We start from the raw sequence: 25,708 nt of genomic DNA, 5'->3' as shown, positions 1-25,708 counted from the left end.
AACTAAGCCAAAAAGAAAATGAATGAATATATAAAGGAACAAACACACCGCCATCTATGCCTTTTTTTGACTTTTTTTTGTAAAAAACAGCATTAGAAAAGCATACGTGTACAGACCATCCTCAACCCCCAAATATCTTGTTTCACTCTAGAAATACAGTCTGAATGAAGTCTGGCTCAACATGAGCATGAGTAAAAGTTGACAAAATCAACATTTTTCTTGTGAGCAGCCTCTTTAAAATGGCCAAATATGGTTGAAAACACCCAGGTAGTCGTATTCCCTCTTGAACTCTCTGACTAAAACCTGTGTGTGTGCGTGTCATAGTGACCCCACCTTATCCAGACCTGTTTCTTTCATGACTTCCTTCCTGCTTTTAGGGTTTTATCGTTTCCTCTGGGAGAAGACAGTTTAAGAGGGTTGTCTGATCGGTTCTTGAGTAATGCGTGTACTAGATCAATCAATTAAGGACCTCCGATGTACACAAAACATAGACGTGCATCTGTCGGTGAGTTTTGTGACAGATAAAGCAGCATTGCGACTGATCATTCAACTTTGCTGGACAAAACCGAGAGTGAATACGTGTGTATCGGTGTGCGTATTTGTGCATGAGAGAGCATGTTTGTGAGCGCCTTGATTGGCTTGTATGTTTTCTTTTCCTTTCATGTGTTTTTAGTCTCCAGTGCTTTGTTCCTTTTATAATTACAGCAGTGTTCTCCTCCGAGAGCTCTGGTTGCCGCACACACACAGACACACACAGACACACACATATACGCACACACTCCCCTCTCTCCTGCAAATACCCATTAACGTGTAGAGCGAAAGCTGTCTGTTTATACCTTTTATACAGGGGCACAATTAAAACAGAGCAAGATCAAAAAGATATTGAAGTTTTCTTTTGGGGGGATATGGTTCAAAAATGCAGATTTAGATATTGATGGCAAGTCTTTTTTTTTAATAATTAGGGAGACGATGATCGTTAAGCTATCTCAGCAATTCAGTGCACACACACATATACACATGCACGCACACTCATGCTGTTCCTTCCTATAGAGTTGCATTGAAGATGATGTATGTAATTAAGTGTTGTGAAAATGTCAAAACAGTTGCAAACATGCTTGTTTTCAGACATGTTTCCTTAAACATACCATTGGTTGAATAATCCTACATGGCAAAAATGCTTTTCTTAGTTTTTGTCTTGTTTTTAGTCCAAATATCTAAAACTTCTTATATTAAGATGCATTTTAATGCATACATAATGTCTTGTTTTCAGGAATAATATGCTAAAATTAAATGAGTTTTTCGTTAAAACAAGCTAAATAATCTGAAAATGGGGGAATCAAAATAATATTGTCTTCCCTTTTGGCATAAGGTTATTTAACTCATCCCATTGGCAGATTATTTTGCTTGTTTTAAGGAAAAACTGACTTCATTTTGACTCATTATTTCTTAAAACAAGACTATATCCTTTGCTTGTCTAGAAAGCTTGCTTCTTGATTTAAGATTTTTAGGTATTTGGACTAGAAACAAGACAACAAATCTAAATATCTAAGTAAGAAAAGCATATTTGCAGTGTACCTATGGCTTGCGCCAATGGCTGAATATGTTGTGCTCTTTTAGCTCAAACAAATGAAGAAAACTCTCTCGCACGTCAGTCCACAAGCTTGTTTATAGATTTATAAATCTTGGAAATGATCAATTTGTGACTTGAGCTTTAAAGATGAATGGTTTTTGCATGCTTTACTGACTTTTTAATGCAGATTTCAGGAGATAATCCCCAAAATATATGGCATTGAATCCTAATCATGAGCCAGAAGAATTGTATTTGAATAACACTGAAAAAAAAAGAACTTGCTTTAAGTTTTTGGCTTGTTTGTAGTCTAAATATGTAAATTAAATATGTAAATTAAATTATTTTGTTTTTAGAAATAATAAATAAATATTAAGTAAGTTTTAAACAAGCCAAATTAATAGGTAAGCACAACAAATGTATTTCAAAATGAAAGGACACTGCAAAAATGCTCTTCTTACTTAGATTTATGTCTTGTTTTTAGTCTAAAGATGATAAACTTCTTAAATCAAGAAGCATTTTCTAGACAAGCAAAACACGTTGTCTTGTTTTCAGAAATAATATGCCAATATTAAGTGAGTTTTTCCTTAAAACAAGCAAAATAATCTGCCAATGGGATAAGCAAAGTAATCTTGTTTTCCCTTTTGACATAATATCATTTTGCTCACCGCATTGGCAGATTATTTTGCTTGTTGTAAGGAAAAACTCACTTCGCTTTGACTCATTATTTCTTAAAACAAGAGTATATAAGAATTTTCAGATATTTGGACTCGAAACAAGACAAAAAAAATCTAAGTAAGTAAGAAAAGCAGTGCAAAAAGTACTTGTGTCATTGACTGAACATGTTGTGCTCTTTTAGTTCAAAAAATGAAGAAAATTCTCTTTCAAGTCAGTCTATTAGCTTATTTATAGGTTTATAAATCTTAGAAATGATCAATTTGTGACTTGAGCTTTAAAGCTGAATGGTTTTTGCATGCTTTACTGACTTTTTAATGCAGATTTTACGGGATAATTCCCAAAATGTATGTCATTAAATCTTAATTGTGAGCCAAAAAAAGTATTGTATTTGAATAACCAACGCAATTCGGACAATCTAATTCGTACAGTTTAGTACGACTTGCTCATCACCCAATGACGGTTGGTGTTGGGTGCCACGCCTCCTTTTTAAAATCGTATGAAAATGTATGAATTAGCCACTAAACTGACAAAATGTAAAATACTTACGTTTTCTTTGTGAGATCAGGCTGGAATAACACTTGAAAAAAAAAAAAGCTTGCTTTAAGTTTTTGGCTTGTTTATGGTCTCATTCATTCATTTTCTTGTCGGCTTAGTCCCTTTATTAATCCGGGGTCGCCACAGCGGAATGAACCGCCAACTTATCCAGCAAGTTTTTACGCAGCGGATGCCCTTCCAGCCACAACCCATCTCTGGGAAACTTATTTATAGTCAAAATATGTAAATTATCTTAAATGAAGTTGTGTTTTTTGAATTAGTGAAAATTATTATTTTGTTTTCAGATATAATAAGTAAATATTTAGTGAGTTTTACATAAAACAAGCTAAATTAATATGTAATTGCCTAAATGTATGGCATTGAATTTTAATAGTGAGGCAAATGTATTATATTTACATAACACTTGAAAAAGAAGCTTGATTTGAGTTTTTCTAGTCCAAATATCTATAATGTCTTAAATCAAGTATCGTTTTCTAGACTAGTGAAAATAATTATTTTGTTTTCAGAAATAATAAATATTAAGTGAGTTTTCCATAAAACAAGCCAAATTAATAGGTAAGCAAAATAAAAGTATTTCAAATTGAAAGCACACTGCAAAAATGCTCTTCTTACTTAGATTTCTGTCTTGTTTCTAGTCTAAATATGATAAACTTCTTAAATCAAGAAGCATTTTCTAGACAAGCAAAATGTAATGTCTTTGTTTTCAGAAATAATATGCTAATATTAAGTGAGTTTTATCTTAAAACAAGCAAAATAATCTACCAATGCGGTAAGCAACATAATCGTGCTTTTCTTTTTGACTTGATTATTTTGCTTACCGCATTGGCTGATTATTTAGCATGTTTTCAGGAAAAACTCACTTAGTTTTAAAAATATTTTTTCTAAAAAAAAAAAAAAACAATATGTTTAGCTTGTCTAGAAAATTCTTCGTGATCTAAGAATGTTTATATATTTAGACTAGAAACAAAGCAAAACAAATCTAATTAAGAAAAACATTTATTTTTTTGCAATGCACTTGACTTACGGCATTAGCGGAACATGTTTTGCTCTTTTAGTTCAAACAAATGAAGATAATTTTCTTACAAGTCAATCTAGAAACTTGTTTATACTTGTGTTAATATTAAAAATTATCAATTCTTGACTTAAAGATGAATGATTAGTGCATGCTTTGCTGACTTTTAATACAGATTTTAGGAGATAATTCCTAAAATGTATGGCATTGAATCCTAATAGTGAGGCAAATGTATTATATTTACATAACACTTGAAAAAAAGAAGCTTACTTTGAGTTTTTCTAGTGCAAATATCTACAGTGTCTTAAATCAAATAGCATTTTCTAGACTAGTAAAAATAATTATTTTGTTTTCAGATATAATGATGAAATATTCAACAAATTTTTCATAAAACAAGCCAAATTAACTGGTAAGCAAAACAAATGTATTTCAAAATGCAAGCACACTGCTAAAAATGCTCTTCTTAGATTTTTGTCTTGTTTCTAGTGTAAATATGGAAAACCTCTTAAATCAAAAAGCATTTTCTAGACAATCAAAATATAATGTCTTGTTTTTAAGAAATAATATGCTAATATGAAGTGAGTTTTACCCTAAAACAAGCAAAAGGATCAGCCAATGCGGTAAGCAACATAATCGTGCTTTTCTTTTTGACGTAAGATTATTTTGCTTACCGCATTGGCCGATTATTTAACTTGTTTTAAGGAAAAACTCACTTCATTTTGACATAATATTTCTTAAAACAAGACCATATATTTTGCTTGTCTTAAAAAATTCTCTTGATTTAAGACTTTTGAGATACTTGGACTGGAAACAAGACAAAAAAATCTAAGTAAGAAAGTAATTTTTGCAGTGTCATTGGATAAACATGTTATGCTCATGGTTTAAACACATGTAGAAAACTCTCTTGCCAGTCAGTCAACAAGTTTGTGTATAAATGTATAAATCTCAGAAATTATTAATTTGTGACTTGAGCTTTAAAGATGAATGGTTTTTGCATGCTTTACTGACGTTTTAAGGGCGATTTTAGAAGATAATCCCTAAAATGTATGGCATTGAATCTTAATCATGAGCCAAAATTATTATATTTGAATAGCACTTGAAAAGTGCGGCACAGTGGCTAAGTGGTTAGCACTGTCGCCTCACAGTAAGAAGGGCGCTTGTGTAACCATTGACACCCCCAAATCAAGAATAAGCATTTTCTAGACAAGCAAATAGTCTTGCTTTAAGAAAATAATATGCTAAATTAAGTGAGTTTTACCTTAAAAAATGCCAAATAATCTGCCAATGGAGTAAGCAAAATAATCTACCATCAAAAAGTAATACAAAATTACTTTGCGTATCCCATTGGCAGATTATTGTGCTTGTTTTAAGGAAAAACTCACTTAATTTTAGCATAATATTTCATAAAACAAATCAACATGTTTTGCTTGTCTCGAAAACGCTTCTTGATTTAAGAATATTTAGACATTTAGACTAGTAACACAACAAAAATCTAAGTAAGGGACCATTTTTCCTGCAGTGTGATTGCTACACTGCAAAAAATACTTTTCTGGCTCAGATTTTTTGTCTTGTTTCTAGTCTAAATATCTGAAATTTCTTATATCAAGAAGCATTTTCTAGACAAGCAAAACACGTTGTCTTGTTTTCAGAAATAATATGCCAATATTAAGTGAGTTTTTCCTTAAAACAAGCAAAATAACTCACTTCATTTTGACATATTATTTCCTAAAACAAGACAATATGTTTAGCTTTTCTAGAAAATGCTTCTTGATTTAAGAATATTTAGACATTTAGACTAGTAACAAGACAAAAATCTAAGTAAGTGATCATTTTTCCTGCAGTGTGATTGCTGAGAATAAATGATGACATAATTGTCATTTTGGGGAAACATTCACTTTAACAAACTATTAGTGAACATAAAATAATGTTATATATGTAACAAGTGAATTTACACTACAGAAATGAGCAGTTGTGTCACAGAAGCACATGTCCACTGCTAAAATACTTTTCTTACTTAGATTTCTGTCTTGTTTCTAGTCTAAATATGGAAAACCTCTTGAATCAAGAATAAGCATTTTCTAGACAAGCAAATAGTCTTGTTTTAAGAAAATAATATGCTAAATTAAGTGAGTTTTACCTTTAAAAATGCCAAATAATCTGCCAATGGAGTAAGCAAAATAATCTACCATCAAAAAGTAATACAAAATTACTTTGCGTATCCCATTGGCAGATTATTGTGCTTGTTTTAAGGAAAAACTCACTTAATTTCAGCATAATATTTCATAAAACAAATCAACATGTTTTGCTTGTCTCGAAAACGCTTCTTGATTTAAGAATATTTAGACATTTAGACTAGTAACACGACAAAAATCTAAGTAAGGGACCATTTTTCCTGCAGTGTGATTGCTACACTGCAAAAAATACTTTTCTGGCTCAGATTTTTTGTCTTGTTTCTAGTCTAAATATCTAAAATTTCGGTCACACTTTACAATAAGGTTCATTAGTTAATGTTAGTTAATGCATTTACTAACATGAACAAACAATAAACAATACATTTACTACTGTATTTGTTCATGTTAGTTAACGTTAGTTAATGAAAATACAGTAGTTCATTGTTAGTTCATGTTAACTCATGGTGCATTAACTAATGTTAACAAGCATGGACTTGGATGTTAATAATGCATTAGTAAATGTTCAATTATGATTAATAAATGCTGTACAAGTGTTGTTCATGATTAGTTCATGTTAGTAAATGCATTAACTAATGAACCTTATTGTAAAGTGTTACCAAAATTTCTTATATCAAGAAGCATTTTCTAGACAAGCAAAACACGTTGTCTTGTTTTCAGAAATAATATGCCAATATTAAGTGAGTTTTTCCTTAAAACAAGCAAAATAATCTGTCAATGGGGTAAGCAAATTAATCTTGTTTTAGAATATTTAGCTTGTTTTAAGAAAAAACTCACTTCATGTTGACATATTATTTCCTAAAACAAGACAATATGTTTAGCTTTTCTAGAAAATGCTTGATTTAAGAAGGTTTAGACTAAAACAAGACAACAAATTCAAGTAAGAAGAACATTTTTTTCTTTTTTTTTTTTTTTGCAGTATGATGAGAATAAATATGTTTTGCTTGTTTCGAAAATGCTTCTTGATTTAAGAATATTTAAACATTTAGACCAGTAACATGACAAAAATCTAAGTAAGTGATCATTTTTCTTTCAGTGTGATTGCTATGTGTCGGTTTGAGCCAATGCATTTATCACCGTGGTTTTCCAGAAGGCCCTCTGAATGAAATTAGCACATGCTTTACAGTAAGCAACCATGACTCTGTTGCATCTCTCTGTGTGGGTTTCGATGACTGATCCAGACCTTTTTTTATTTAATCCAGGAGCCGGTGGTCTTGACTTCCCTGCTCCGGTGTGACGGCCTGGGGAACGTGGATCCGTCCTCCTTCAATTCACACTCATCTCCCCTGCCTCACGGGGTGTGAAATCATAAGCTCCGAGGACTCGCATTTTACAAGACTCCAGGTGATTAGCCAAACAAGGCGTGCATGCACTTCCACAGTTTTCACAGTCAAGGATTTGGACCTTTATTTCTCGCTCACCCCCTGTTTTTTCACCTCTCTACCCTCCTCATTTATGTCCGTCTTTGTCGGACGAGGTGTTACAGCAGCCCTGATGTGAAATGGGGTTTGACTCGAGTGAAAAAAAAAAAGCGTGCTCCCCTTCTCGTCTCTTTCTGTCGCACCTTTCATATGCACTTTCATTCAGATCTCTCTCTCTCTCTCCTTTCCTCCAGAACAAGGCAAAATGGTTTTTGCCACGTCCATTTGTTCTCGAAAGAGGAGACAAATTACAAATGTGCTCACGAGCCTTTGTACTTGAAATGGCTTTTTCATACGCGGAGAGGAAACTGATGAAAAGCGTCGAGCACATCAAAGTGGTTGGCCGATTGAAAAGTTTCGCCCTATCGCAGGTCGCCCCACTCTTTCTAGTCCGATTTTTTAGTTAGGGGCTCATTTGAATTAAGCTCACCCGTCAATTAGCGTGACTTTTAGCCTGGCTTGCCGGACTTCAAGGGCGCAGAACTTTCCGTGTTGTGTGAAAGCCTGGCATGCTGTTTCCTTCCTTTTACCAGCAGCAGCTCGTAGGAAATGGTTAATGGCCTGCGTTTGGCAGGATGGGGGGGGAACGGAGAGGTATTTTACGGGCAGCAAAAAAAAGGGGGGTGAGATCTATGTGTGTGCGTTTGAGGGGTAACAATGCGGAGGGCAGTATAGGTGACAGGTGAGTCAATCAAAATTAAAACATATGCTGCCCTACCCAAGACCAGATGCTCTGGGAGAGGGCGGGTTGTGCTTGTGTGTGTTTGAGACAAAGACAAAGTGAGTTTGTGCTTTAGTGCGTGTGTGAGAGAATAGGACAGAGAGAGTTTTTGTTTCTCAACTAGCTGCGTGGGGGCTGGTTTTGTGGCAGTATATGGAATTAAAACTCGTAAAAACATTGACTGCAGCCTCTGAATCACGTTTCCGTCATGACTGAAGACTGAATGTGGACTTAATGGTGTGCGTGTGTTTATGTGTGTGTGTTGTTTTCCTCTTTCAATAATTGAAAATCTTTTCAGATGTGGAATCTGAGGGTTTAATAAAATAAATACTGAGAAAATCACTTTTAAAGTTGCACGTTGCAATGCATACTATTATAAGTGTAGTTTTGACAAACAGCGCAGTGTTTCACACAATTACTGCATGTTGTCCCAACACAAATAGATTAAGTTAACGTAATTGTTTTTAAAAAGGCAGCGGCTATTTGCACTTAGTGCAAATAGCAAGAGATGCTATTTACACTGTTCAAATAGCATCAGATGCTACACAATGTAGCAACAAAAAGTATAGTAGATGCTATTTGTACTCAGTGCTTATAGAAATTATATGCTATTTACACTTTGTGTTCATAGAAGGTATATGCTATTGCAATATTACTAAAAGCATGATGCTATTTACACTAAAAATTAATCATATAGTGTTTGCACTGTTAGGAAGCGTACGGCAGCTAATTGGAGATTGGAAAACGCACTTAAAATATAGATTTTTCATTGCATGCAATAGTCTGTGTTTGTAAGTAATATAGGGAGAACTCATTGTGTTACATTAATAGCTTTTTCCAATGTATATCGCCAATTCAGTAATGCAAATCATGATTCTTATCATCCCTGTTATTAGCATGACATTACAAAACATGACACGCCATTTTCCATGACGTGAAAATAACCAGCTAAACACATAATAGCACTTGTAACATCCATGGCCGTTAAAAAACATATAACAGAACCAGGGACGGAGTGGGACTCCTTTTCAGCCCTGGAGTTTCAAGCATTAGACCGGCCCACCTCAGTTCACGACTGACTATATTAAAATAAGGTAATTTCCAAGTCAGTTTCTAATTACACTATCACGTCTTTTTTAAGAAAACAGCTGCTTTAGAACTTCAAATGTTCAACATTTAACATGCCGTTGGATTTAGACCCAGTTTCGTTGATTTTGGGTATACCTAATGGACGCATTCTTTCATCGGCTAATAAGAAATTGTATAATATACTGACTTTTGCTGCCAGAAAAAAAATATTTTACTTAATTGGATTAGTGATAAATCTCCATCACTTAAAGGTTGGCACAAGATAATTTTTGAGTTGATTCCTCTGGAACATCTTACCCATGTTTTACACAAAAAAAAAACTGAATTTTTTTTTTTTAAAGTTTGGACTCCATACTTGGACTATTTGGAACCTAGTCTTTGCCCTATCATGCTGAAAGGAATATTGTAACTATTGTTTTCTGAAAAACATACAATGTTATTATTATCTCTTTTTTTCTGATCTGTTTAATGTGGGGTAGTGCTGTTTTATAGGTAATCTGAGCCTTTTTTTTTTCTTTTACATTGTTCTGTGTTATTATTTTTGTTGTTGTTGTGTGAGTATCTTTTGAAGAAGTGTTGTTATGTCTGTATTATAGTGAAAATCCAATAAATATAATTATTTAAAAAAATGGAATATATGTCTTAACAATAAAAATGAAAAAAAAAAAAAGATTTACTCAGGTGAGGATCGAACATGGTTCGACGACAGCATAACGCAACGTGCTGACCAATGGACTAGTGATGGGAAGTTCGGATCATTTTACTGACTCAGATCTTTGAGTCTCGTTCATCAAGATGAACGAATCTTTTTTCAAGTCATTTCGTTCATTTGGTTTAATTTGCCAAAATATTATTAAAATGTTACGAATTGCTTCCAAACACATCTACAACTAGCCCAAAAGGTTGATCACACGACAAATAAGTCATAAATAGAATATAAGAAGGAGAAAATAATAATTCAATGTTTACCTGCTCTTTTGTCTATGAAGGTATTGTTGTCTCTTTGCTCAGCTCACCTCTTCATGTCTTCAAATGTCAGGGGTTCATTTACGTTACACTGACAGTCACATATAATCTTAATCAATGAACAGTCTGAGCTGATAGGAGCCATGATCGTTTACGTGACAGAATGACTCAAACCCAAGGAGTCGAGAGATGAGCAGTTCAATTCTTTTTCCGGCTCTAAACGTGTATGATTGGCCCGTGAGGAACGAGTGACTCAGACCCGATAGAGGACTTGAGAGGTGAGCGGATCAATTCTTTTTCCAGCTCTAAATGCATATGATTGGCCTCTGCCATTGTGATGAAGACTTGAAATGAACGATACCGCCTGCACAAGTGTGCGCGCGCTCGGATGAATGAATCACTCCCTCAGAGGACTTGTAGTTCCCGAGTCATATTGAAGATTCGTTCAAAATGAACGAATCGTTCATGAACGACCCATTACTACACTGGACCATAATGGCGCTGTTGCTCTTGTATGGCCAGAATGACAGTTACATCATCATTACCCTGCAGGCTGCATTTTGCTCATGGGGCTGCGAGACAATAAATAAGAAAAGCGGAGCTGCGGCAAAATGATGAATAAAAAGAGTGAGGCTATGGTCAAGTAAATAAATAAATGAAAAAAAAGTGCGACTGCTGAGAGTTCAAGCAGCTAGAAACACCGGCGCTCATGGCCAAAAAATGGACCGGCCCACCGGGAACTCTCCCGGTCCACCTGATTGGCCAATCCGGACCTGAACAGAACTATAAAAAATGCAATAAAGTTAAAAACAGAACTTACTTGGAAGAAATTAGCAGGATAATGTGTTCTTCTGATTCGCTTCACCGCATCCAATGTCTGATCAATCCCATGATTCGCCATGACAGTTTTGACCTTGGTTAAACCTATCGTGGCCGAAGTAACTAAATAGCCTCTGCCAACAAGGCGGGCCATTTACACTTACTGCAAATAGCCACTCCGTTTTAAATATTGAAGTGGATCGAACATAAAACAATTAAGTTGTCCCCAAAAATACCCAAGAGTTGTGTTGATAGGCCTGTCACAATATGTTTTTTTGTTGTACGATACATTGCACCAACATATATTGCAATAAACTATATTATAACAATATAAAGTCAGCACAATGCAAGTACACTCTTTCAAAGAACACATCATATTCTTAAGAATATTTCCAACCTAGACTCATTCTGAAAACGTATTCCCTTGGATGTTTCTGGAGACTGCGAAATACGTCCCGGTAGGTACTGTCTGTCTGACTGACTGAATAGCCAACTGGGCAACCGGCCAATCCACTGACCCACCCTCCTCCTTCCCTAAACCCAACCAATTTTATCGATTGACCCGCCCACCCTCTTACTTCCCTAAACCCAACCGACGATTTACAAAAGCCTTCTAGGAAAAGAAAAGCTCTTGTCTGATTTTTACCACGTTTTCAGATTTCACCGCGTTCTCACCCTGTCATGAACTCGTTCACTTTATTTTTTGGGTTCGGTTTTCGTCTTACTTGATTTCTGGAACCGCTCTTCCCCGGACTCGAACCGGGACGCCTTTGTCAACTCCTCCTCTCTGCATCTGAAGTCCGCCGATGGACACGATGAGCTGACCGGACAAACTGACTGCAGCGGGAAAGCCCTCCACACGGAGGTAAGCGGTCAGCCAGCAAGCGCGAAAGGGAAGGGCACCACACCGCCCCGTAGCGTTCACTTTAAAAAATTAAATGCAGCCATACGTACCTCCCGGGGCGTATTTCACGGTCTCCAGAAACTACGTTTCAGAATGAGCTTGGGTTGAAAAATACACTAGACATTGTCTCTTCGCCTAGCTGGATCTGGCCAGAGAATTTAATCAACATCGCAGGCAATGTTGTCATTAGCAAGACACCTTGGAAAGAAATGTCTTCAATGACGAATCCATTCTTGTATTGCTGCTACCTCCATCTGGTCACAGGTCTCCTCCATGGCTTGGATGAGGGATACCTCAGCCTGGAGATGGAGATCATGCACCTTCCACCGCCATGCCAAGAAAAACTCTTCTATAGGGTTGAGGAATGTAGAATATGGTGGAAGATATATGACGGTGAAATGTGGATGTTGCTGAAACCAGTTCTGAATCAGCAGAGTGGTGGAAAGACACATTGTCCCAGACAACAATGTATTGCATATGATCAATTTGCTGATTTGCTTACTCTTTCTCTAACTCTTTTCATTGTGCTTGAATACCGATGAACTCACCTGCTGCTTTTTATAATGCTTAGACACTGGTTGGTGTCTAAGCAAGTGTTTGCACATCTGATGACTGTGTTGAACCTATTGGTTGGACGGTGCAGTAATTTGACAGTCAGTGCTTTGGTATTGTAAGGAAGTGACTTCATAATAGATTTGTGTATGTAATGTATGTTAAATGTGTTTAGTATTTTGCAAATCACTGTGTGTAGAGTTTTGCAACAAGTGTTAAGTTGACAATGTGCGTATAGTTGTGCAAATATGGGCTTTTTTTGCTTCTTTAGTGTAAGGTTTTGCTAATAGTGTACTACCTTTAATTTTAGTGTGTAAGCAATCCAAAAAAAAAAAACTATAAACACTGGTTGGTGTGTCTACAACTAAGCAAACAAGTGTTTGCACACCTGATGACTGTGTTGAACCTATTGGTTGGACGGTGCGGTAGTTTGACAGTCAGTGCTTTGGTATTGTAAGGAAGTGACTTCATAATAGATTTGTGTGTGTAATGTATGGTAAGTGTGTTTAGTGTTTTGCAAATCACTGTGTGTAGAGTTTTGCAACAAGTGTGAGGTTGGCAATGTGCTTATAGTTGTGCAAATATGGGCGGATGTTTTGCTTCTTGGGTGTAAGGTTTTGCTAATAGTGTACTACTTTTAATTTTAGTGTGTAAGCAATCCAAAAACACTGTAAACACTGGTTGGTGTGTCTACAACTAAGCAAACAAGTGTTTGCACATCTGATGACTGTGTTGAAGCTATTGGTTGGATGGTGCGGTAGTTTGACAGTCAATGCTTTGGTATTGCAAGGAAGTGACTTCATAATAGATTTGTGTGTGTTACGTATGTTAAGTGTGTTTAGAGTTTTACAAATCACTGTGTGTAGAGTTTTGCAACAAGTGTGAGGTTGACAATGTGCTTATAGTTGTGCAAACATGGGCTGATGTTTTGCTTCTTGAGTGTAAGGTTTTGCTAATAGTGTACTACTTTTCATTTTAGTGTGTAAGCAATCCAAAAACACTGTAAGGCGCTTTGTTGGCGTGTTGCTATTTTGAGGAACTGAAATAGACCACTCTATCGACCAGCTAAAGGCTGCTCTAGAGCACGTTAGTTATGAAGGATTAAAAGGTTGCAAAAATATATTTTTTTACATATATTAAAAAAACACTGGGTGGCACGGTGGTGCAATGAGTTTGAGTCTCGACTGGGTCAGTTGGCATTTCTATGTGCAGTGTCTCATTTCGTGTTCTCATGAGTTTCCTCCAGTTGCCCCCACAGTGCAAAGACGTGTGATATAGGTGAATTGGGTAAGCTAAATGCTTGTAGTTTCTGCCAACCCGACTCTACATCATAACTTTTCAATCCAGATGGACGGGGCAACCATTACTGCATCCAAAATGCTGAAAAGCCTTGGAGTAACGATTGATGACCAACTAAACTTCTCTGACCACATTTCTACTGCTCGATCTTGCAGGTTCACACTCTATAACTTCAGAAAGGTCCGACCCTTCCTATCTGAACATGCAGCTCAACTCCTTGTTCAAGCTCTTGTTCTCTCCAGACTGGACTATTGCAACTCTCTACTAGCCGGGCTTCCAGCTAACTCTATCAAACCTCTTCAGCTGCTTCAGAACGCAGCAGCACGAGCGGTCTCTAATGAACCTAAAAGAGCACATGTCACTCCGCTGCTCATCCGTTTGCACTGGCTGCCAATTGCTGCTCGCATCAAATTCAAAGCTCTGATGTTTGCTGACAAAGCGACCTCTGGCTTTGCTCCTTCTTATCTGCCCTCACTTCTGCAGATTTATGTGCCCTTCAGAAACTTGCGTTCTGTGAATGAACGTCGCCTCATGGTTTCATCCCAAAGAGGGAAGAAATCACTTTCCTGAACTCTCACGTTCAATCTGCCCAGTTGGTGGAATGAACTCCCTAACTGCATCAGAACGGCAGAGTCACTCGCTGTCTTCAAGAAACGACTAAACTATTTAGTCTCCACTTTCCTTCCTAATCTGCAATTGCCTCTCTGGCTCCACCGCTAACTGTACCACAAAAATAATGAATTAAATAAATAAATCAATAAATAAAATAAAAAAATGACAAATGTTTTGCTTCTTACACTTTACATACCTGAAACTTGCCTACAGCACTTATTCATTGTTGCTCATATAGTTGTGTAAATTGCTTCTCTGTCCTCATTTGTAAGTCGCTTTGGATAAAAGCGTCTGCTAAATCACTAAATGTAAATTGTCCATATGTGTGTGAATGAGTGTGTATGGATGTTTCCCAGTGATGGGTTGCAGCAGGAAGGGCGTCGTTGTGCCTGGTGTATTCGGGGAAAATACAGAAAATAAAGAAACTCATAAATTTGAGTATTTGAGTATATTTCATGGATCTGTTCTCAGTATAATGCATTTTATTTTTGTATTTGCCGCAAGTACAACACTTTGGTCAGCTCTGGTTGTATTTTAATGTGCTTTTAATAATGAATGAATGTTTGAAACCAGTAAAGGCTACTTAAATGATGACAGAACATAACTTTCCATTATTTAAACCAAAGTTAAACAAGCATAACTGCAGTAATGCATGCCAGTAAGCTAATTAAACCAGAAGACGAGTGGAGGGCCGAGCAGCTGAGATGATGAAGAGTGTGAGAGTTAAAAACTGAAAGAGCTAAAAGAAAAGAAAGGAGACAGAGGGGATTAAGCTGTGAGAGAAAGAAAAGGGAGGGCAGGAGAGAGAGAAAAACTGTCTGCTTGTGTGTGTATGTGTATGCATATGTGTGTGTGTGTGTGAGATGTGGTGCACACTGGGAGTTCAGGTCCAACACGACGGCTAAGCTCCTCAGGGGGACTTTGGGCAATATCCTGTTAGAGTGGAATGCAAATCTGTGTGATTGTGACCAGGGGCCTGGCACCACAGTTCACATACGCACGCCTGCCTCGCTCTCTCACTGTCCTCCTTATCCCATCAAAAGCTCTTTTTTACCTGTCAGGTTTTTTTTCTCTTGCAAACATTTATAGAAACTGGCATGTTCAGTCCAGGTACTTGCAAAAAAAAAAAAAAAAGTGCACCGAGCCACCTGATGTAGCACGGTTTAGTGAGGCCCAAGGGGGGCGCCCGTGGCAAGACTGACCTGAATAGTCTTACAAACAAAACTGAGATCTTTAGAGCATCCACTGAAAAAGAGCGCCTTGCTTGGTTTTTAAAGAAATAGTTCAGCCCAAAAAAAAAAAACATTTAGAGCTGTTTGAGAAGTTAAAAAAGTACTGCACTCCCCCCATTTAAAAAATTACCATTGTTGGGGAAGTTACTTTGGAAATGTAATGGATTACAGATTACCAGTGGTGTAAAGTAACTAATTACAAATACTCAAATTACTGTAATCGAGTAGTTTTTCTCAGGAATTGTAATTTAGTAAGTAGTTTTAAAAATGTGTACTTTTACTTTCCCTAGAGTGCAGTAATCAGTACTTTTACTCCACTACTTTCCTTCAACCTTCAGTCACTACTTTTTTATTCTTGTCTATGGGGATTAGAAAAATCAGTCCTGTGATTCCTGTCTAATCAAATCACACATAGAAGGTAAATCGCCCCATAATGAACTACTTCAAAATAGGGTCGGTCAAAAGAAATATATTAATGCAATTCAAATATATAATATATGAATTGATGTTTACTTTAAACTTATTATAAATATATACATTTATATTGTTCAATTTTAATGATTAAAATATATATATTGTTTGTCAAATAATTTTGTGGCTAAAGAGTACCGGTTCAGGCACTGTTTTGTCACCGGTACCGTTTTAAAAGTATCGATTTAGCACTGGTATCGAAATAACCCCAATTGATACACAACGCTACCTCAAAACATGTGCGCTTTTTAATTGCAGCAAACTGTTTGGCAGCATTAAAAGTGTACAAGATGTCCATAATCTTTACATGCATTGACGGATGTTTACTGCATGATGATCGAAATGGCCTTAAGACGTCACAAGACGTCAGCATGTTGTCAAAATGAAGTTGTACCCTGGTGTCATGGGGATGTTGCATTTTGTTTTATAATGAAAATCATGGAAGTGTCAGCATGTGATGCCAAAATGACGTTGGATGTTGGCTCGACATTGGATTTTGGTCACTTTCCAACACAACCTAAAGTCAACCAAATATCGACGTCATTTGATGTTGTTATTGAACAAATAACGTTGTCCTTAACTTGGCTAGACAATCTAACCTAATGTTATTATGATGATGTGTGCCTGCTGGTCAATAACTCAATGCACTACAGAATGTTTCGTTTACGCACACATGCACAAATTACATTTAAATGCATCAGCTTTTAAAAGCGTAATACTCACTACTCACTACTCTTGAGTACTTTTGAAAGGGCTACTTTTTACTCATACTTTGAGTAATATTTACAACAGATACTTTTACTCTACTCACACTACATTTTTAGGCAAGTAATGGTACTTTTACTCGAGGATGATTTTTCAGTACTCTTTCCACCGCTGCAGATTACATATGACCCTATTTGAAATGTAATAAGTCGTGTACCTTATAGATTACTTTATAAAAGTAAAGTAACTGATCACATCTGATGACTTTTTCATTACTTTAGTGTTTCTAATGGATATTTTCAACTAAATAATTTTCAAGCATTTATACCGAGCCGGTGTGAGCTTACAGCAGCTCTGTTTGATTTGATTTAAATTTTCGAACAGAAATATAATCCATAAAATATCTTCAACAAAATTTTTTTAACAACGTCAAAAATGAACAAAAAGCACAAGCTTATTATTTTCCTACCCCATTACACACACATCATTCATCAATTACTTAAACTTATTTTTCTTTTCCTTACAGTTGCAGTCAGAATTATTGACCCCCTTTGATTTTTTTTTCTTTTTTAAATATTTCCCAAATGATGTTTAACAAAGCAAGGAAATATGCACAGTATGTCTGATAATATTTTTTCCTCTGGAGAAAGTCTTATTTGTTTTATTTCGCCTAAAATAAAAGCAGTTTTACATTTTTTCAAAGACCATTTTAAGGTAAAAATTATTAGCCCCTTTAGGCTATATTTTCTCTGATAGTCTACAGAGCAAACCATCATTATAATGACTTACCTTATTACTCTACTGTAACCTGCCTAGTTAACCTAATTAACCCAGTTAAGCCTTTAAATGTCACTTTAAGCTGTATAAAAGTGTCTTGAAAAATATCTAGTCAAATATTATTCACCGTCATCACGGCAAAGATAAAATACATCAGTTATTTAAAAATGAGTTATTAAAACTATTATGTGTAGAAATGTGTTGAAAAAAATCACTCCATTTAACATAAAATGGGGGGGGGGGGGGGGGGGGGGTGGGGGGGGGGATAAACAGCGGAGCAAATAATTCTGACTTCAACTGTATCTCTTCTTTTTACATGAGACATATTTTATCCTTTTGGCATCTTTGACAAATTATTTGTTTGATTCCATTTGCACATTTACATTTTATAACGTAGACCCTAAAAAATAAACAGTACCGGAAACAGCCATTAATCAAAATTTCATCATACCTCACTCATTTTATACTTTTTCAGTCAGCTTCATCATTATATTTCTTTACTAATATATATTTATGCAACTTTTTTAAACTTATTAATATCCTGACATTGTTTGAGAATCTGTTACATAATTTCACCCCACATACAGACATACACAAAAAAAGTTGTCCTTGTTTTTAACCTTGAAAAACGTTGTTTTTCTCTCAAATTATATCCCCTTTTCTTTCTTCAAAAAACGATTGTATGCATTTTGAAAGTAATTTATCCCAAGCTTTAAACCTAAAGCGCTCTATTTTGACAATCCATGCGTAAAGTCCAAAGCACAGGGAGCAAAAGCATTAAGGGCGTGTCAGAATCCTCTTTTGCTATTTTAGGGATGAAAAATTTGCTTTGCATCGTGGCGCATGGTCTAACAGGGTTGAGCTTATCCTCTTATTGAGTTATAGGTGTGTTTTGAGAATAAAACAATCCGAGTCTCATCTCCCATTCCCTTTAAGAGCCAGTTGCGTTGCGCCATGGTGCATTTGCTATGTACATGGCAGACTTTGTAAGTGGAAAAACTGAGCGCTTCACTAGCGAGAAAACAGTTAAACAGCATCTGCAGCTCGAGAATGAGAAATGAGCCTCCTCATCTTTTTACTTTCACTTTCACTCTCTGGATAAGGAAACGTGTTGTACGCACAGACATCCATTAGCCTGCATAGTTAATTTAGTTTGTTAAGCTCAAAGAATTGTTTTTAAAACTATTTTTAAATTCAGTTCTAATTTCCAGCAAACGAATACATAAACAATAATAACAATAAGTGTGGTCAAAAAACCCAAGTTATATCATATATTATAAGTTATATCCAAACACACATGCTGTGCCCCATATCATCTAAAACCTGACAGGTGGGAAAATTAAAGCTCGTTTTTAATAAAACAAATATAAATATGGATATAATAAATAATACTGTTAATAATAATAACATTATACAAAAGCAAATTGTTATGAATAAACTGAAAAAGCTCCCTGAGATGAAGAAGGCATGAAAGTATGTTTTTATATTTATGAAGGCTAGAAAATAATATTTTTTTTATAATATTTTAATCCTTTAATTTTTTTCTATATTTGTAAAGATATTTGTGTATTACTGTACATCCTGTGTGTATTAAGCAGTGAGTAAGCCAGGCACAAAACTAACTCGCTCTGCGCTGGACTTTAAATTACCTGCGCTACTGCGCCTTATTTTTAAAATTTATTTATTCTAATGAATTCATTTTATTTATTTATTATTTAATTGAATTCATTTTAATTATATTTATTTTATTTTATTTTTATTATTTTTATTGAATTGTATTTATTAGTATTTTATTTATTAGTATTTTATTTATTTAAATTTAACTTTAATTATTTAATAAATAAACAAGTAAATAAATAAAATTAAAAGAAATGAATGAATGAATTAATTAATTCATTCATTCATTTCTTTTAATTTTATTTATTTATTTATTTATACATTCATTTATTTATATTATTTTAATCCTTTAATTCTTTTTTTTTTAATTTGTAAAGATATTTGCGTACTGCTGTACATCCTGTTTGTATTAAGCAGTGTGTAAGTGAGGCACACAACTAACACGCTCTGCGCTGGACTTTATATATGGGAAACATCCATACACTCTCATTCACACACACACTTATACTCTACGGCCAATTTAGCTCATTCAATTCACATGTATACCTCATGTGTTTGAACTGTGGGGGAACCCGGAGCACCTGAAGGAAACCCAAACACTGGGAGAACATGCAAACTCCACACAGAAATGCCAACTGACCCAACTGGGACTCGAACCAGTCTTTCTGTGAGATAACTAAACACTGAGCCACCGTGTTGCCACAGTGAATTAAATAAGACTGAAATGTATATATTTATTTCTACTCATCTCCAACATTCTGGTTTCTTTGTCATTTTAGCAGCATGGAAAAATAACAACATCACGAACATTCTTGAAAAGGGCTTTGGATCAACATCAAGGTAAGCCTGATTTTTACAGCACTTCTGTTGTCTTATTTTCTCACATTCTGTCATATTTGTGCAATTACGGAAAAGCTCTTAAAGCTCAGATCTGCTGCGTGGTTTGTGACTTCTTCACTCCGGAGGTGTTTGCTGAGGTTGGTTCCAGGCTGGAGTCTGTTTGAGGTAATGGATAAAAAGCCGAGACACTTTCATCTGTGGTTGATATTGTTCAGTCATCTTAGTCATGCTTTCCTCTCCCACGTCTCCATGAGTCACGTCGGCTCTTTTTCAGGTCGCCCTCTTATTTAAATGACCACCAGGAAGAAGTGGGAACGCGGCGGTTTACAAACTGAGGTTTATGCGGAGGAAACGGTGCTGTTTTTTTTTTTTTTTTTTTTTATAGGAAAATACCAAAGGAACCGTCTGGGACGCTCTTCAGAAGAGTTGAGAGGCTCCGTTTCAAAGGGCCTCTCCGCTGGCAAACTCTGATAGGAACTGATCTCAAGTGCATGTTGGGAAACATGTTTGAGTCTAATGGGTTAATTAGCTGCGAGTGTTGCTCTGTCTGCTGAGATTTAGACTGCCATCGCAGCCAATGTCTTAACACTGCCGTTTAAGAGGCTAATCTCTGCTTTAAAGCAATATTCTGGGTTAAATACATCAGCTGTGTCAACAAAAGTTGATTAATGCGGAAAGTAAATGTGACCCATCTTTCAGAAACACACTTAGAGAACTTGGCAGAAAATGCTGCAGCGCATCTTAAAATAAGTATGTGTTTATATCTGGTATATTATACAACAAGGGAAATTAGCCAAAATTGAGCACATTTGTATAATAAAAACAAGACAGAATTTTCAGTGGTCTAAACTAATATTTTTCTTTCCTTAACAGTAATATTTACTTGCCGCTATATAATATTTACTAACGCTCAACCTGGAGGACCAGGACATACACGCAAACACACTCCACACAGAAATGCCAACTGACCAGTGAACCAGTGATGTTCTTGCTGTGAGGCGACAGCACTACTGCGCCTTATTTTTAAAATGTATTTATTCTAATTATTTAATTTTATCTATTTATTATTTAACTATATTCATTTACATTTTATTTATTTTGTTTTAATTTTATTTATTTATTTATTTTATTATATTGTATTTATTTGTATTTATTTATTTTAATTTCATTTATTTGTATTTTATTTATGTAAATTTTTACTTTATTAAATAAATAAATAATGAATGAATGAATGAATAAATGAAATTAAAAGAAATAAATGAATGAATGAGTTCATTCATTCATTCATTCATTCATTCATTTCTTTTAATTTTATTTATTTATTTATAAATTTATTATGTTTTCTGTATTTGCTTATATACAGAAATTTATTTAGACAAATAAAAAATATTGTTTTGTTTTCAGAAATAAATCAAAATTCAGCAAGCTTTTCTTTAAAACTAGCACATTTGTATAATAAAAACAAGGCAGAATAGATTTCAGTGGTCTAAACCATTATTTTTCTTTTCTCACTTTTCAGTAATATTAATTATTTATTTATTCATTTATTTACATTTTATTTATTTATTTATTACTTTGATTTATTTAAATTAATACTTAATTTAATTAATTTATTTATTATAATTTTTATTTATTTTTATTAATAATTATTAATACATTTTATTCATTTATGTATTCATTTATTTGTTAATTGTACTATTATTTATTTATTTGTTTATATGGCTTCTTAATAGTGTTTGCTTATATTTGTTTTATTGTCTATTTTTTCTGTATTTTATCATATAGATATATTTTCTAGACAAATAAAAATGTTTTTTTTTCAGAAATAAGTTTTTTCATTTTTTTAATTGCCTCCACTTTTCTGTAATATTTATTTTTTTTACTTATTTTTTAAAATACATTAATTTTAATTTTTTAAATTTTAAATAATGAATTAAGTAACTTTTATTTAATTTATTAATTTTATTTTAAATGTTTATTTATTTATAAGTATTTATTTATTGTGCTTGCTTATATTTGTTTTATTGTCTATTTAGCTTTCTGTATTTTCTTATCCAAAACATTTTTAGACAAATAAAAATATTGTTTTGTTTTTCAAGAATCAATTTTTTTAATTCTATTTTTTTCACACTTTTCAGTGGTATTTATCATTTTTATTTTTTATTTTTCAATTTATTTATTTTAATAATTAATTAATTAATCTAATTTATTTATTAACATTGTATTTATTTATTTATTTATAGGGCGTTTTAATTATATTTGCTTATATTTGTTTTGCATTTTGTTTTCTGTATTTGCTTACACAGAAATGTTTTTAGACAAATAAAAAATATTGTTTTGTTTTCAGTAATAAATAAAAATTAATTGAGTTTTACCTTAAAACAAGCACAATGACCCCACAGCGGCTCAAAACAAAAACAATATTATTTTGCTTGCATCACTGGCAGATTATTTTTTTTATTTTGATCATCTGAAAACAAAACATTTTTACTTGTCTAGAAAATGCTTCTTGATTTAAGAATATTTTTATACTTGGGCTGGAAACAAGACAGAAACTTAGCATTTTTTGGCAACGGGGTGTTTTTTGTTTCTCGACTTTTCCCCTCTGTTTTGCACTTGTTTGCTTTTGTTTTGCATTTGTTTTTAAATTAGCTCCTGTCATGCTGCACTTAATTGGATTGAGCCCCAGAATCCCAGATTTGGAGCTGTACTCCAAACAGAAGCACTCTTCAGTGTTGACTTGGTAATTCGGTCCAGCTCCGGATGGTTTTGTATGGTCTCTGTTGCAAAACAGCAGCAGCACTCCAGGCCCTCAGCCCCTGAAAGGAAGCCCAGGGCCATGCTGGTTAGTGCAAACTCCCAGAGGATCAGAGCCGGAAGAAAACAAGCCGAGAGAACATCCTCTGGTGTGATTGACACGCCGCTAACTTGTCAGCTTCAGTCTGCTTGTGTCTAAAAAAGACGCAAATCAGTTGAATGAAAACACAGCATGTTTCTGGAGTGTGTTTGTTGTGAAATGCTGTGCAGTGCTGGTCTACACTGTTGAAGATGGTAGTATTTTGGCCCATTGGAAACATGTGCTTCATCCTACACTGTAAAAAAATAGAAATTTTTCCTTATCATGTGATTCATGTTATTTTTAAGTGTTTATTTATGCTTTGAATCGCATCATGGGGCATGAATCTTTCTTCTGACAACTTTCATCCTTGAACTTTATTATAATTGTTAATAGTTTAAAGTGAAATATAGTCTGTGTTGGTGTTTTATAGTACTCCACAAAGTCCTTGTAATAAAGCGGCAGCACATTTTCTGTTATTTCAAGAGTTCACACTTGCTCGATATTAGCAGGTTTGGCATGCTGTCCCAGGAGAGAACCCTGAGCTCGGAGATAGATGAGTCCAAGGGTCTCGCCTGGTCAATGAGCATTAGGAGGGATACAAGATCAGGTACTTCTCGAGTGTCCCCGATTATGCTTTGGCTAATATGTTGGTTCTGATTGATTCAGTATATATGTGTTAAGTGCTTGTGACTGTTCTTACAATTTGTTTATGTTCATGTTTGTAGACTGTGGAAGGAAACCGGAGGACCCGGGGAAAACCCACGTGAACATGAGGAGAACATGCAAACTTCGCGGAGGGAGTGCTGACTGGCTCAATTAGAACCCCTTTGGCCCTCCTGTTGAGAGGCAGTAGCGCTAGCCACTGAGCCGCTGTGTCGCCCAACCATGGAATGAGGAGGAAGAAGGGAAGAATAGAGGGAGCGGGGGGGTCAGGTAGATCATTTCCAACTACTAAAATGTCAATAAAAATCATTTTGTTAAACTGTAGGGTTTAATTTTCAACATTAAACGTCGACAGAGCAGAGATCAACATCCCATAATGCAATTCACAATTGTAAATAAGTGGAAAACACCTGTGAATCACAAAATACGAAATCTGTTCAATAAGAGATACATTCACTGGCCACTTTATTAGGTACACCTTACTTGTACTAAGTAATGTTTATGACTACGATATAGGTAGTTTTCACATAGTTTAATAAATAATGACTTTGGTTTTCACAATTTTTCTTCTACACCTTGATTTAAGAATGTTTAGACAAAAATACAAATAATTTTTTTACTTTGAAACACTAGACAGTGATGCACTGCTCTGTCCAGCTTCAGATTTCATTGCTTGCTGCATGCATGTTGCTGCATGTATTTCCATGTTGTATTTTGTTGTTGTTTTCTATGATAACCATTAGATAACGAAACATTCATAAGCTGTGATATTTTTACAGTAGAAGCAAAAAAATTACTGATAATATTTCTTGTTTTAAGCATTAATGCACCAAATTTGTGTTATTTTTCTTCCAAGTAAATCTGTTTGGTTAAGATTGTTTATATATTTTACTGAAATGATAAATAATGTCCTTTTTTATTTTGCAAACAAACAAATTGGCCAAAAAATTAAAATAAAAAAAAGATCTAAAATCTCCATTAAATCTATTTACGTATGGTGAATAAGATATAAAGATGCTGATGAGACACTGGTGTGTGGGGGAATCAAAAATAAATCTAGCTCAGCCGGCAGAATTAGTTTATTACCTGACTAAGATTTCTTTTTTAAGCACAAACTTAATTCACCAAAGTTTAATATTTTTTTCCATAAAACAAGAACTAATACGCTATCAAGTTAATGCATCTTGATTTAAGACTTTTAGATGGATAGTATAAGAAAATTGACAAACAATTTATTAAAACAATCCTATTTGGTTAGCATCTCCATAAGTTACAATAGTAACACTGTATTTTGATGGTCCATTTGAGTATTAGTAGACTGTCTGCTTAATATCTGTTGAGACTGCTTCTTTAACACACATTCAACAAACTATAAGAAACTTTGCAAGTACATGTCAACTCACACTACACCTTACCCTAACAGTCTACTTATAATCTAATGAGAATTAGTTGGCATGTAGATGCAATGTAACTTAATTTCAACAAACGGACCATCAGAATAAAGTGTGACCATACAATCATCCTTTATGACTATGATATAGGTAGTTTTCATATAGTTTAATAAATAATGACTTTGGTTTTCACAATTTTTCTTCTACACCTTGATTCAAGAATGTTTAGACAAAAATACAAATCATTTTTACTTTGAAACACTAGACAGTGATGCACTGCTCTGTCCAGCTTCAGATTTCAGTGTTTGCTGCATGCATGTTGCTGCATGTATTTCCATGTTCTATTTTGTTGTTGTTTTCTATGATAACCATTAGATAACTAAACATTCATAAGCTGTGATATTTTTACAGCAGAAGCAAAATTACTGATAATATTTCTTGTTTTAAGCATTAATGCACCAAATTTGTGTTATTTTTCTTCCAAGTAAATCTGTTTGGTTAAGATTGTTTATATATTTTACTGAAATGATAAATAATGTCCTTTTTTATTTTGCAAACAAACAAATTGGCCAAAAAATTAAAATAAAAAAAATATCTAAAATCTCCATTAAATATATTTATGTATGGTGAATTAGATATAAAGATGCTGATGAGACACTGGTGTGTGGGGGAATCAAAAATAAATCTAGCTCAGCCGGCAGAATTATTTTATTACCTGACTAAGATTTCTTTTTTAAGCACAAACTTAATTCACCAAAGTTTTATTATTTTTTCCATAAAACAAGGACT

At 34.5% G+C, this 25,708-nt stretch overlaps 2 long non-coding RNA genes across 2 annotated transcripts in view; one reads left to right on the top strand and one right to left on the bottom strand.

The window, feature by feature from the left end:
* The window catches only part of LOC147842515 (uncharacterized), a 199,899-nt gene extending 174,412 nt beyond the window's left edge, over window positions 1-25,487 (bottom strand). The window contains exon 1 of the long non-coding RNA XR_015497526.1: window positions 24,007-25,487. This is a non-coding gene — a long non-coding RNA (uncharacterized LOC147842515). The remainder of the gene's footprint in view (window positions 1-24,006) is intronic.
* Window positions 295-24,470, top strand: LOC147842516 (uncharacterized). The gene is made up of 5 exons (XR_015497529.1): window positions 295-505; window positions 7,204-7,345; window positions 19,969-20,026; window positions 23,349-23,472; window positions 23,591-24,470. It is a non-coding gene; the product is annotated as an uncharacterized LOC147842516 (long non-coding RNA).
* Window positions 25,488-25,708: the final 221 nt, after the last annotated feature.

This window comes from Danio rerio, chromosome 8 (assembly GCF_052040795.2).
Source record: "Danio rerio strain M-AB ecotype USA chromosome 8, GRCz13ab, whole genome shotgun sequence".
NCBI lineage: Eukaryota > Metazoa > Chordata > Actinopteri > Cypriniformes > Danionidae > Danio > Danio rerio.
This window is presented reverse-complemented; position numbering and strand designations above follow the sequence as displayed.